Source organism: Halyomorpha halys, unplaced genomic scaffold, assembly GCF_000696795.3.
Source record: "Halyomorpha halys isolate HHAL.00 unplaced genomic scaffold, Hhal_1.1 Scaffold70.1, whole genome shotgun sequence".
Taxonomy (NCBI): Eukaryota; Metazoa; Arthropoda; class Insecta; order Hemiptera; family Pentatomidae; genus Halyomorpha; species Halyomorpha halys.
Genome location: NW_027108636.1, coordinates 1,181,388 through 1,196,732, shown reverse-complemented (window position 1 = coordinate 1,196,732; position 15,345 = coordinate 1,181,388).

Sequence of the window (15,345 nt, the reverse complement as noted above, 5' to 3'; positions counted from 1 at the left end):
AAATTATTAAAAAAAAAAAAAAAAACTATATATGACTATGAAAAAAAAAAGGTTTTGCAAATGGTGTAGTCTGTTCCTACCATTTATAAAGATATAGAAAAAATAATATATTTTTTTTTATCATGAAACAAATAATAAAAAGGGGAAATATAATACAAACAGTTTACCCGAATCCTGCGTAGGATATAGCTGAATGAATGAATACTTTACTTATCTCGTTAAAATTGGCAGGTAACCATCCCTTAAGGCAGAAAAGATCAAGTAGGCAGAAAAAAAATAAATTATATAAAAATTAGTCAAAATTGCAAGAATATTTGAATAATGGAATAAGATATTTTCAATAAGTAAAGAACTTAAAGGCTAAAGGGTGATAATAATATTATTTTTCTGGTGCTGAGTTCTGAAAAAATAATATTATTAAATAATAATTTTTTTAGTTCGCTTGTATAAAATATAAACCGGTTAATATTTATAAATCGGTTAACTTTACTTTCAAAGATCTTAAATAAGTAACATTTTTATTTATATAGATTATTCCTTGGGGGTTAGCCTAAAGGCTTTAACATATAAATCCACAATAAAAAGGACTTAAAATGCCTTTTTAAGCAATTTAATTAATAAATATTATCCTTGGGGAACTTCCCCCCAAGTCATGAATGGGGGTGAGCCCCACAAGTATCAATTTCCGGCTTAGTGGTCCGCAGACATATGATGACATAGGAACCACTGATCTAAACCTAATAGTAAATTAGAGGATTGTATAAAAAATACAACAAGCAAATTTGATCATAATCATATGATACAGCATGTAGAGAAACTACCCAGTAATATAACTCTAAAAACATTTTACAATATAAGGTCACGAGGCCATCTTCTTCTCAGGCGCCTTGGAGGATTGTCAGGAATGGAAGAGGATGCAAGATTAGAAACTAGGGGGTTTGAGTGGTTAGGGAGTTTATAATGGAAGGAGGAATAATATCGGGCTCGGGCTAGATCGGTTACATAAGGAACATTTTGGTCTTTATGGATGGTTTTATTAGTAACAAAATAAGGAGCATTGAGGATTTTACGAAGGAATTTGGATTGTAAAGAATGAATACGAGAGGAATTCGAAGGTTTAGTGGAGCCCCAAAGCTCAACTCCATATGTCCAGATTGGCCTTATTATTGTCATGTAGATCTGTCTTTTGTAATAAATTGGAAGTTTGGACCGTTTGTTTAATTAGTGCTGTAATAGTTGGAATCTGCGTGCGCGTTTCCTATCTTTTCAATCTTGTGTGATGATTTCAGGTCAGTCGTTTGTCCAAATGTAGTCCAAGATAACGAATCTGTTCTACAGGGGTAAGAACCACATTATTAAAGTATACTGTAGAGCAGTCGGCAGGTTTACGACGAAGAATAAATGTGATTTGTTGGGATTTATTTTTATACTCCAATTTTGACACCATTTTTCGAGGGTTGTGATATGGGATTGGAGAGTTTGGGATGCAATCAAAGGGTTGTTACTAACTGTGTGTCATGTATGATCACGTATGATACATGTGTCATCAGCATACGTGTTTTCATCTATCTAAAGTTAGAACAATGGAAGATTGTTATTTGCTTTGATTTTAGCATTTTACTTTCACTTCCCGATATATATATAAATATTTATTTTATTTTTATTTTTTACGAACCGGCCAACAAGGACTACTTCAATATCATTTTCGATTCATTATCACACCTTCCGCCTTCCTTCTACTCCAATACTCATTCATCCTCCTGGACTGTTCCTCCTGCTCTCTCTCACTCCATTTTCTCCCTCATATCTCCTTATTTACCACAAGAACCCCACCTCTTATAGCTTATTCCAAAAATACTCCTTATCCAAGTAATCTTCATCCGTTATTTTTAGTCTACCTAGTTTGACATATCCCTCTATAGTTGTTTAGCTGCAGACTTTGTTGAAAACTTTCTTATTTAGTATCCCATTTATTCCGACCATGTGCCTGTAAAATCTCAGTCTCCTAGTCCTGATGTTTCTAGGTCTTCCAAATTCCTATATATTCCCTCATTGGATTTTCTCCTGAACTCCTTTTGTGTTATTTTGGGCTGTGAATTCTCCTCAGAATCTTTCGGACTCTCTCCAGGCTCAGAAGGTTGACTGTTTCCATACGATACACTGCACTGGCGTTACTACTGTACTGTAGTGTCTTATTTTTGCATTGGAGGACAAATGTTTCTAGTTGTAGCCGTTTTGGTGGTTCAGTTCTTTCCAGTTTGGCTATTCTTTCTTTTCTATAGTTGCACAATCCGAACCGTTGCTACAGATTATCTCTCCCTGCTATTTAAATTTTTTGGTTACTTTTACCTGCCCATATTGTGTCTTCAACACCTTCCTACTAAAGCTTCGTCAAAATTTCCGTCTTTTCTATACGAGACCTGCAGTCCCGTTTTCTGCGCTATTTCTTTCAGGGTGTTAACCTGTTTTATAGCTTCTTCCTCTGTCTCCACCAACAGGGCCAGATCGTCTGCAAAAGCCAGGCATTTTACCTTCAAATTATCACTATTTGTTTCTATTACTGCTCCTGCCTCGTTCTTTTGTCAGAAAATGTATTTTTATTTTATTTATTTCTAATGATTTTTAACATACCGGGAGGGGGGGGGGGAGGGAGGTTATCTAAAGGGTCCAACTTATTATACCTTATATTACTATGGATGGGGAGTCAAGTTTTCATTTTGGTCCCATGAATCCCCTGCCGGATTCGAACCAATACCGCTGCAGTTTTGAGGTTGTAAATACCTACGTCTCAACTCCCTCAGCTACAGACGAAAATACACTTTTTGAGGTCCCAATTCATCTATAACCTTTTGAACCCTACTGTCAGCCGAGGTCAAAAACGAAAAGTCATAGGAAACTGAAATTATATATTTAAGGCCCGTTTATCTCTAATATGTGATGAATATGATTATTAATGTTCACATTTAATTAATAAAGTAGTTATAACACTTATTAATTTACTTATCATAACCTAACTAATTCTTAACAATGAAAATATTAAGACATGAATATCTCAGCGTTAACGAACATACCTCCTGAAGGAATTTTTTTCCTCGTTGTTGTTGTTTTCTGGGGCTTTAGGGCGTAAAACCCTGAGGTCATCAACGCCCATTTTTTGTGTTTTATAATTCTGTTTCATTTATATTTATAATTCTATTTCACTTTATTTTTCTCTTTAAATAATTTCGAAAAAAATTTAAATAATTACTTCTTTTGGTATTTTTTATTACGTATAACAGATTTTCTTGTTTAAATCTTACTCAAAAGGCCATTCTTTTTTAAGGAAACCAAAACCATTTCCACGTTCTTCTGGTCATCATTCAGAGCATCCGATACACTCGGTCCTACTACCAATCTACTCAAGTTCGCAGAATAAAAATGACATTTCTCAAATATGTGACTGATCGTAAGTACACTGTTGCAGTATTGACATTTTGGCGGTGGCTGCTTACTGATCAGATATGTATGAGTTAAACTGGTATGACCTATTCTCAATCTGGCAATAGCTACCTCCTCCCTGCGATTGGAACGGTTTGATGTGGTCCATGGTTTAGTGGTTTTTTTGATAGTTTTTAATTTTCTTGGCGGGCTTTCATCCCACATGCTTGCCAACTAGATGATATCTCATTTTTCATTGGAAGACTTATTTCTTGTGGTGTCAGAATGGCCGCGCCCTGACCTGGAAGAGCAAGTGTTTGTTTTGCTGCAATGTCTGCCAGTTCATTTCCAGAGATCCCCACGTGACCCGGCAGCCATATAAAGAAAACAGTTTTTCCCAAGTTTTCGAACATGTTGGTATGATTGTGAATTTTTATGATCGCCGGGTGTTTCGGGTAAATGATGTTCATGGCTTTTAGTAAACTTAAAGAGTCGGTAATGACAACTATGTTGGTATTCGTTACTGTCATGGAGAAGTGGAGTGCTGAGGCTATTGCATGTAATTCAGCTGTATATACACTGCATAATTTATGCAGTTTTATTTTATGGGTTGAGTTATTTGTGATGAAAGAGGATGCTGTAGATTCGTCAGATTTTGATCCATCAGTATATATAAAAAAGGATCAGGAATATTTTGACAAAGACGTGAGAACCTAGTTCTATATTCAGTAGGTGACGTACTACCTTTGGGAAATCCGGATAATTAGAGCATTGTATTTGGTAACCTGTGTATCCATGGAGGATTGATGCCTTCCATCGTAGGGTGATCGTTTTGAGGGTATAATTAAATAATATTTTTTTCCTCATTTTGAGATCCTTAATTCATATTTCCAGTTGCCACTGGTCTAATTGTTTTATGAGTAAATTATATATTTTACGAGTATTTACGTCTGTTTAAATTTACGAGAATTAACATTGTAGCTTGAAGTTGACACTGATAAAACAATAGTCCCGTGAGGACGATATAAATGAGACAAGATGATGAATTTAGAGCAAGGAATTGGATGAGCAAAGAAAAGAAAGAGGGGACGGGATCTGTTTGACTGAAGAGAGCCATGGCACTGTTTGCAGGTCGCGTAGAGCTCTACCTCTTTGTGAGGAGTCAGCACTCTTAGAGACTCCTTCGTTATCTCTTGTCCCCATTACTCTTGATTGCCTTGTCTTCTGTTTGTTTTGACACGTTTTCCTCTTTTTTTCTTAGTTATTAGTTTTGCGGTATTATATATTGTATTACTAAAATATAATAATTTATAAATAATATTATTTGTCGAAACTTGGTCGGGGTCGAGGTTATAAAAGCTGCATAAAACATCAGAAAAAATAATTTATTAGTAAACAATGCTTCGCCCCACTTTGCCAATTTTTCATCATGGATAAACGAGAACCAGATACATACGTTCTAATTTATAATAAATCTATAAAAATATGCATGAAAGGGATTTAAAAAAATTAAGGAATTTAATTTCAGAATTTAAATATTCCTCAAGGTAGTATCCTTGGTCCCATCCTCTACACCGTCTATACAGCTGACATTCCAACCAATCCTAACACTATCCGCACCACGTATGCCAATGACACATGTGTGCTCGCAGTTAAAAATAACCCATTAATTGTATCCTAAACTTTCCAATCCCATATCATAGCCCTCGAAGACTGGTGTCGTAATTGGAGGATTGAGATAAATTCCAATAAATCCCATCAAATCACCTTTACCCTTCGACTGCCCTACAGTTTCAATGAATGATGTTACTCTTACCCCTGTCGAACAGATCAACTTCCTTGGACTACATTTGGAAAACGATTAACCTGGAATCCTCACACAAGACTGAAAAGACAGGAAACTGCACGTCGATTTCGACTAGAAAAACGGTACAAACTTCCAACACATTAAAAAAGACTGATCTACATGACTGTAATAAGGCCAATGTGGACGAATGGAGTTGAGCTTTGGGGCTCCACTAAACCTTTGAATTCCTCTCGTATTCATTCCTTCGTAAAATCCTCAATGCTCGTTACTTTGTCACAAATAAAACTATACATAAAGACCTTAATGTTCCCTATGTAACCGATCTAGTCCGATTCCATTCCTGACAATCCTGCGAGGCGCCTGAAAAGAAGATGGCCACGAGACCAGTAAAATGTCATTGGAGTGCTACCAATAGGTAGTTGCTCTACACGCCTGGAACACTCCATTTTAACTAAGACGATATTTTATGTAATATACAGTTGTAAATTTCAATAAAGTTATTAAAAAAAAAATTAAAATATAATGGTTTACATCGGGACTGTCCGGTTCTTAATCCAGATATCCTGATATGTATGTTGAAATATTAAATTAAAATTAGTGTAGAAAGTATGGTGTTAAATTATTAAACATTTTAACCTTTAGTAATGTGCACATTTATTTACGAGAAATCAGAATAAATTCCCTGAGGCGGCAAATAGGGTCTCATATGTGAATATATATTGTTCTCTTATCTGGTGACGTCGACGAAGGAGAAGCCAGGTTAGAAACAAGTGGATTTGGGTGGTTGGGAAGTTTTTCAAAGAAGGATTGGTATCTAGTTTTGGCCAAATCGGCAAGGTCCTGATGGATGACTTGATTTCTGACAAAGTAAGGAGCATTAAGGATTTTACGAAGGATTTTGGACTGTAAGGATTGGATTCGGGAGGAATTTGATGGTTTAGTGGAGCCCCAAAGCTCAACTCCGTATGTCCAGAAAGGCCTTATAATAGTCATGTAGATCAGTCTTTTGTAATGGATTAGCAATTTAGACCGTCTCTAGTAAATATTGTAATAGTCGGAATCGACGAGCAGATTCTTGTCTTTTTGGTCTTGTATGAGGATTCCATGTCAGGAATTAATTTTAATCCTCCAGTTTTGACACCATTCTTCAAGTGTGTGGAATTGGAGGGTTTGGGATACAATGGATCAATGTTCACTGACAATAGACATGTTTCATCGGCATACATGGTGAGGATAGTGTTAAGATGGGTTGGGATATCAGCTTTGAAAACTGTATAGAGGATAGGACCAAGGATACTATCCTGATAATAAAATTTATGATAAAAAAATCTGACTATTTTTATGAAACAGTTATAAATTGATATTTGAGTGAGAAATTTAAAAGTTTTAGAAATAATACATTTAAAGTCTCTTCCATTTTGTTTTTAAGACCAATGTTATTGTTGAAGTCCCTATATAGGAAGTCGTGAAGTTCCGGTTAAGTCGATAAAAGCATTCGGATCGATAGGCTAGGCTAACAGTTCAAGTTGGGTCAGGGGTCGTCTGTGCCAAATTTAGCCGCTTTCGTATCGTCTCTACGGCATTGGGTCAACCAAAATAGCATCAGTAGTTTATGGTTATTGTTGCGAAGTACAATTAACATTATCACGGGTTCGAATACCGCTGTGGCCGATAATTATCTCTGTAGTTGTGAGTCTCTGAGCCCTGTGGGGTCAGGAGCCTTCTAGTACAAGAGCTCGGAAGAAAAAAAGGCAGTTATCTCACCCCAATTTTTGATTACTTTAATGAAAACTATGTATAATTACTAGCAAAAATTGATGAGTCTGCCAAGTATAGGTTGGGGGAATAAAAAGTAGTAGTTTTTGTGATATTCACATATCGAATATGAATTTGGAAAATGAAAATTTGTCCAAACTACTAAAAATCAATTTATTTTTGCAAATTTTATGTATACTATTACTACGAAGATAAACATCATACACTACTTTATAGCTCATCAAACTAGCTTTAATTTGAGTGCTAATAGACATCTCTACGTCAAATGGTTTTTGAGATATAAATTTTTCAAAATAAATTCACTAACTAGTGATCTTTCAGTACGTCCCATACCACATTTTTATGAAATGTTCCTTTTTAAAAAGCTATATCTCGAAAACTATTCAACTTAAATAGCTCTATGAGAGCCCATATGTTAGCAAATTTACTCTTCTTTAAATGACGTTCTCTTAGGTTTTCTTGTATTGTTTATGATATAGAGCTCCGAATGAAAAATTAATGTTTTTTTAGGGTTTTAAAACAGCCGCCATTTTTTATTCCCCCTACCTATACCTGGCAGACTCATCAGTTTTGACTAATAATTATAATAGTCTTCATTAAAGTAATCAAAAATTGAGGTGAGATGACTGCCTATTTTCTCCGCTTGGGCTTTTGTACTATTTCGGGGTCTAACCAGCCTCAGGAAGTGGGTAAACTTAATTAGGTAAAATTTGGGGGTTGAATCAAATTTTGACGTAACTACTTCCTTGCACAACCATTGGTCTAGTCACTTCCAGACTAAGAACTGCACTCCAGACCATTCATGTGTTGTTGATGAACAGATTTAATTTTAATTACGTAGTATGAAATTACATTTTAGCTTAAATTATTTTAAAATCTTTATAATTTGTTGAGACTGGTTATTATTGTTCAAATAAAATAAATTTTATCCAATTTCTTTATAAGTCCGACGTTTCAGCCAATTCGGCCATCCACAAGGACAATCTATCACAAACAGCTTTTATTATACATAGTTTTTTAAAAAGTAACATTTCATGAAATATATACAGAAAAATTAGTAGTTAGTGAATTTATTCATAGAACCGTTGAATAGCTGAATGTTTGCTTATTCAACCTTTTCCTCTTCAGATGCTAAAAACCAATGTCATCTATATATGGGTTCTATTAATGTTACCACATCATAATATTAAAGTATAAGTATATGTATAATCTCACTAAACACAATAATATAAATCAAACATTAAATCTATACATATCCTCAAATATAGAAATAGCGAACCATTGCCGGGTCAGCTAGATTATCTATAAACTTGAATCTTGTAAAAATATATTATATTTTTATAATATTATAATAAACAAATAATAAAGAAAATATATTGAGCTGTTTTCTACAACTTAGATTATTGCAATAAAGTCCTCCATAAAGACCTTAATGTTCAATATGTAACCGATCTTGCCCGAACCAGATATCAATCCTTACAATATAACTTCCCAACCACTTAAGCCCACTATTTTCTAACCTTGTTTCGAGGCGCTCAAAAATAAGATGGCCTCGAGAGCTACGAATGTAGAAATGTTAATAGAGTGCTACCAACGGGTAGTTTCTCTACATGCCAGTATCATATCATTGTAATCTTACATCACATTTACTTGATGTATTTTTATGTAAATACAGTTGTAAATAGCAATAAAAAAATATTGTTACTATTTTTCAAATATAAGATAGATCTAGATTCTTAGTTTTTTTCAGGAAATAATAAGAAAATAACTTGTCAGCGATCGTATAAGTTATGGCCATTCATAAAATATTTTGTTGCGTTCATTGATTCATACAAGGTCTTTGGAAAACAGTAAAGATCCAAGGCTGTCTGGAAACCTTGCTACGGTTGCCTTGGCAACTCTGCCTTAATTATCGTCTTAATATTACTCCATTATTTTTATTAATGGATCTTAAAATTTACCAAGAAAAAAAATCCAAATATAAGGTTTATTGTTTATATAAAATAATCTGATCAAGTTAAGTCCCAACTTCAATTGTCCTACGTTTCGTCCAACCTGGCCATCCTCAAAGAAAATCTATTAAAGAAAAACTTCAATAGTACATTAATTTTTAACACAATTTTAATAAACGACATTATTTTGTTTAAAAAAATAAATGGTTTCCAATTAAAGTCTCAAAACACTCTTTATTTCTTTAAAAGTCCAACGTTTCTACCATCATCATGAACAATTTACACTCACATCATTAATTTTAAAACTTTTTACTGGTCATTTTACCCAGGTCACAAATTTCAGTCAAAATTACCCCATTTTGTTACTCTTTACTCATCGTATTATTATTAAAAATTTTAATTACATTTAATTTAATAATGATACTTTATTAACACAAAAATATTTGTAACTTATAAATAGAGGTTACAAATATTGATGTGATAACATTATTAAACAAATATAATTTAATTATAAATTGAATGTTATAAAACGTTTTAATATTAATTTTAAGAGTGAGCCACCTAAATTGGTGATATGGGCAGAATAACCTGCAAAAAGTTTTTAAATTATTGATGTGAGTGTAAATTTAAATTTCAGATTGTCCTAGAGGATGACTGAATTGGCCGAAACGTCGGACTTATAAAGAAATATAAATTGTTTTGAGACTAAAATTGGATAAAATTAATTTAATTTAAATAATATACAAATATTATTATTAATACGTTAGTATGAATTGCTATTTACAACTGTACGTTATAATACATTTAGTAAATTTGATCTCAGTTAAAATGGAGTGTTACAGGCGTGTAAAGAAACCCATTGGTAGCACTCTAATGACATTTTACATAAATAGGTCACGAGACCATCTTCTTTTCAGGTGCCTCGGAAAATCGTCAGGAATAGAAGAGGAAGCAAGGTTAGAAACTCGTGGGTTTGGTTGGTCAGGGCGTTTATAATGGAAGGAATATTGTCTGGTTCGGGCTAGATCGGTTACATATGGAACAAAGTTTCTATGTATGATTTTATTTGTGACATAGTAGGGAGCAATGAGGATTTTGGATTGTGAGGATTGGATATGAGAGTAATTCGAAGGTTCATTGGAGCCCCAAAGCTCAACTCCGTATGTTCAGTTTGGCCTTATTACAGTCATGTAGATCAGTCTTTTGTAATAAATTTGAAATTTAGACCGTTTGTCTAGTAAGTAAATAAAGATTTACACCTCTAATCCTACAATTTAAAAACGTTTTGCAGGCTATTTTACCTAGGTCAATAAAATTTTTTAAATCGCCCTATAAAACAATAGAATCATATTAATTTACTGCCTTAGCTTAAGTTTAATTACCTATTATGTCACTTTTCTATTAAATTTTAAAACTTTTAATTACAAATCAGCGTAACTCTATTGTCACTCTCTTATCACACAATATTTTTAAAAACGTTTACACTCAAGTCAGGCATATAATTGATTTATTTCAAACTGTATTTTCTAATATATGTCTAAATTCTTATTTCTTTTATTATTAACATTAATATAAAAGTTGAAAGGAATATGGTCCGGGTGCGGTCAAAAAAACTCAAATAGTAGAAATATACTATTTTATTGAGCCAAAGTTTCGCCCCACGTTGCAGGGCTTCGTCAGGGCTATTTTGACGGCAGTCAAAACTCATTTTTTTTTTTTTTACTGCCGTCAAAATAGCCCTGAAGAAGCCCTGCAACGTGGGGCGAAACGTTGGCTCAATAAAATAGTATATTTCTACTATTTGAGTTTTTTGACCGCACCCGGACCATATTCCTTTCATCTCTACACACGGTCAATCAATAATCTTCCAATATAAAAGTTAATCGTAATAACATAAAATTTAACCAGATTAGTTAGTAAATAAATATTGCTTAAAATTTTTGAAATTTTGGTTCAAATTATTCGTGTCTGTTTTGAAATGCACTGTATTTTTAAAGTTTTCTGATATGTAAATGGACTCAAGTATGTTTCTTTTGTACATATTATTTTCTTCATGGAAAATTATTGTATTGTCAAAATCAAATTTATGTTGGGTTTTACTTGCATGCTGCACTAGTGTTGTTTTTTTGATAGTATTTTATAAGCCTTTAAAGTGAGATGTACTATCTGTCTCTGCATTCCTGTGATAATATTTTTTAGGGCTCTGAAACAGAGATCTGGTGAAGCTTTTTGTTAAGCCGGTTGGTTAATGATTACCACTAGGGAGACTCAAGACTTTTTTTTTAAATAATTTATTTAGTGGTATTTACAACTGTATAAACATATACAACAAGTAGATTTGCTGTAGGTGACATAGTGACATGATACAACATGTGGATAATCTACCCACTGATTGAACTCCAATAACATTGCTAGAGGAGAAGATCTCGAGGCCATCTTCTTTTCAGGATTATTAGGTAATGAAGGAGAAGGCAGGCTAGAAACAAGTGGATTTGGGTGGTTGGGAAGTTTATTATGGAAGGAACGGTATCTGGTTCGGGCCAAATCGGCAACATATGGAACATTGAGGTCCTGATGGATGACTTGATTTGTTACAAAATAAGGAGCATTAAGGATTTTAAGAAGGATTTTGGACTGTAAGGATTGGATTCGGGAGGAATTTGATGGTTTAGTGGAGCCTCTAACTCAAGACTTTGAAAATTTCATTAATGATAGTTAAGGCATTAAAGTTATATCTTCTTCTGGAAGAGTTTCAAATCTAATTAGAACTTATGAATGAAAACCACTCTTCCTTGTTTCAACTATTTATTTTAAATCATTAATTAACTTTCATTCATAAGTTCTATTTTCTAATTAATTCTCCTCAATAACACTCAATTAAAAATCATGTTCAAGACAGAAGATAATATAGTAATAGAGCATATTGAACCCCAAGCCAACTACGCACTAGCAGAGTTGTAGAACATTCTAGATCAAACATGTTAGCCGTCAGTTTGTGACTTGTTCTGTTCCAACCCCTGACATGTTCTGCCAACTGGGGTGCAATCAATGCACTGTTAGCTTCCATAGACCTAATCAACATCCAGGTCAAACTGACGTTGAAGAACAACTTGAAAGCAACGTTTTATGTCAACAAAACCAGTCTAGACACAAAATTATTTAAATACCTCTCTAAAATATGTGATATATGAAGGTATAGTAAATCTGTTGTGTGGTTTCATATGAAATGTCACAGTAAAGATTATTTAGTTAAACAACTTCATCAAATTAGAATATTTCTATTCAAAATATTTATCCTTATTTTTTATACATTTTCACCTACTCTTTACATCAACTTTTCAATCCAGGCGTTTAATTTAGGTATTCCCAGGAGTAAAAATTGGGTAATATTACCCAAATTAATTATTATATGCTGGTAAGCTGGTTTAAATAAAGAATTACTTATAGGTTGCTGGTACTGATGGAGTGGACTGTATTTAAATAACTTGATATAATGGTTTTAAAAAGAAATAACCTCTATTCTCTTTGAAGTTTTCTGAAACAATTTGTTGTAAGGTTTGAGCAAAATAGTTAGTTAGTTGTAAATCTGGTTTTATTACATTAATTGATAAAGGTATTACAGTTTACATGGTTGATTATGTGGAGCTTGATGGTTGGTTGTGATGTGAATGTGATTATGAAAGGGGGGTTCTCTCTTCTCATCCTCCTGCCGCCGCCGCCTCTCTCGCCTGAGTCGAAGGATTTACTGCCTCATCATTATGAGAAGAGGCCTTCTTGAAGAGTTCTGTCCTCTTCTTCTCATGTCCAGGTCATGATGGCTTCTTTTCTAGTACTTAGTAGTACTTGGGGACCAAGATGGCTGTCCAGGCTTCTTATCGCTTGTCTTTGCCACTAGATGGCATCATGAATTTCTAGTCAGAAGTTAGGGGGCGCCTTACTTAAACACCAGGACTAAAAAAAAGCAATGGTTTGTGAAGAAATGAAATCAGAAAATGCAGATCTGAGAATCATTTTCAAAAATGTTATCATTAAGGAAGTTGTCCAAATTTTTGGGACAGATGGAAACCTGTTGGAGATAAAGCTAGCAAATAAGGTGAGTGGGGAAGGACGTATCACAGCTTGTTTAGTCACTTCACTGTCGGTCGTGAAATATGAGGTCTGGCTTAGTCGTGTAATATCATAGGTCCCTTTCGATTAATGAATGCAGTTGTTTATTGACAAGTTTTTGAAGCATTATGTCATAATACATGGAATGGAAAATGACGGCTGTTAACTATTTTTTTATTCTGAGCTCTGTATATTTAAAACTACCAACAACACTAGAAAACCTAAGAGAACATCATTTAATGTTGAGTAAATTTTCTGAAATATTAGCCCTAAGTGAATTTATTTTGAAAAATTTATATCTCAGGAACTATGTGACGTACAGATGTCTATTAGTACTCAAATTAAAGCTAGTTTAATGGACTATAAAGTAGTTTATGACCATTATCTTCGTTGGAATAGTAGTTTTCATGATATATGTTAAAATAAGTTGATTTATAGTTGTTCACGCAATAAGTTTGATTTATAAAAAACTTTATTTCAGAAACTATAAGACGTACTGATGCTTGCTAGCACTTAAATTAAAGCTAGTTAAATTTTCTATAAAGTAGTTTATGACACTTATCTTCGTAGGAATAGTAGTTTTCATGATATTTGTTAAAATAAATTGATTTATAGTTGTTCACGCAATAAGTTTGATTTATAAAAAACTTTATTTCAGAAACTATAAGACGTACTGATGCTTGCTAGCACTTAAATTAAAGCTAGTTAAATTTTCCATAAAATATTCTATTACTTTTATCTTTGTAAGAGTATTTTGAAAAATTTATATCTCAGGAACTATGTGACGTACAGATGTCTATTAGTACTCAAATTAAAGCTAGTTTAATGGACTATAAAGTAGTTTATGACCATTATCTTCGTTGGAATAGTAGTTTTCATGATATACGTTAAAATAAATTGATTTATAGTTATTCACGCAATAAGTTTGATTTATAAAAAACTTTATTTCAGAAACTATAAGACGTACTGATGCTTGCTAGCACTTAAATTAAAGCTAGTTAAATTTTCCATAAAATATTCTATTACTTTTATCTTTGTAAGAGTAATAATTTTTATAATATTTGACAAAATACATTCACAAAATGTTAATTTCTAGTTGTTCGGATAAAATGTATGATTTTTGAAAAAAAATATATCTTTCTAATATATCTATAATAAAATATATAACTTACTATAAAGTAATTTATAACACATATCTTCGTGGGGGTAGTAGTTCTTATGATATTCGCCTATGAATGTAAATTTGGCAAATGAAAATTTTTCCGAACTATAAATCAATTTATTTCAGCAAATATCTTGAGAAAAAAAACTACTAATGAAAAAAATATATATATCTCAAAATAAGTTCACCAACTACTGATCATTCCGTACATTTTTATGAAATGTTGCTTTTTAAAAAAGCTATATCTCGAAAACTATTGAACGTAAATAGCTCTATTAGAGCTCATATTTAAGCACATAGGTTTTAGGTTTTCTAATATTTATAGTAGTTATAAGGATATAGAGCTCTGAATGAAGAAGTATTTTTTTTAACGTTTTGAAACAGCCACTATTTTTTATACCCCTCTATAAATAGTTTTCATTATAGTAATAAAAAATTAGGGTGGAATAACTGCCTTTTTCTCCCCTTGGATTCTTGTACTAGATGGAAGTCGATATATAAAAACAATTTGCAATTCGTTAAAGAATTGATGAATTCAAAGAATATTTCATATGTATTTTAAGCCATTTTATTAAGCCAAAATCAAATATTTATTTATTTCGTGAAATAAAACCACAGAAGAGTATGGATTACAAAATATACTTTTGGAGCCTATGTTATTAAGTCTCTACTCCAAGGGGATGTATTTTAGATTCATCTGAAATATTCAAAAGGCAACCCAGGGAGGCATAACGTTTCAGAAAATAAACTCGTTTCAAAACAGCGTTTCGTGTAACCCAAGGCGGGATCAGAGTGAGGCCTGGGTGAAAAAACTTAAGATCAACAGCCATCTCTTCAGATGTTTTCAGTTATTAGGTCATTGCCTTCTGGTTCTAAAAAGTTTTTAAAAATGAGCTTTTTTATTTTATTATATTTTTTTCAGAATAAAACAAACCGTAATATAGATTAATGCTATTTTCTAATTATGGAAAAAAAATTCTAATATAAGTCACAAGTTGATCCATGTTATTTATTCGATTATTAATTGAATACTGGAAGATCGCTTGTTGACCGTGCGTAATAAGTGAAAAGGAAGATGGTCGGGGTGCGGTAAAAGAAAAACTCTATTATTTTTTTTAATAATT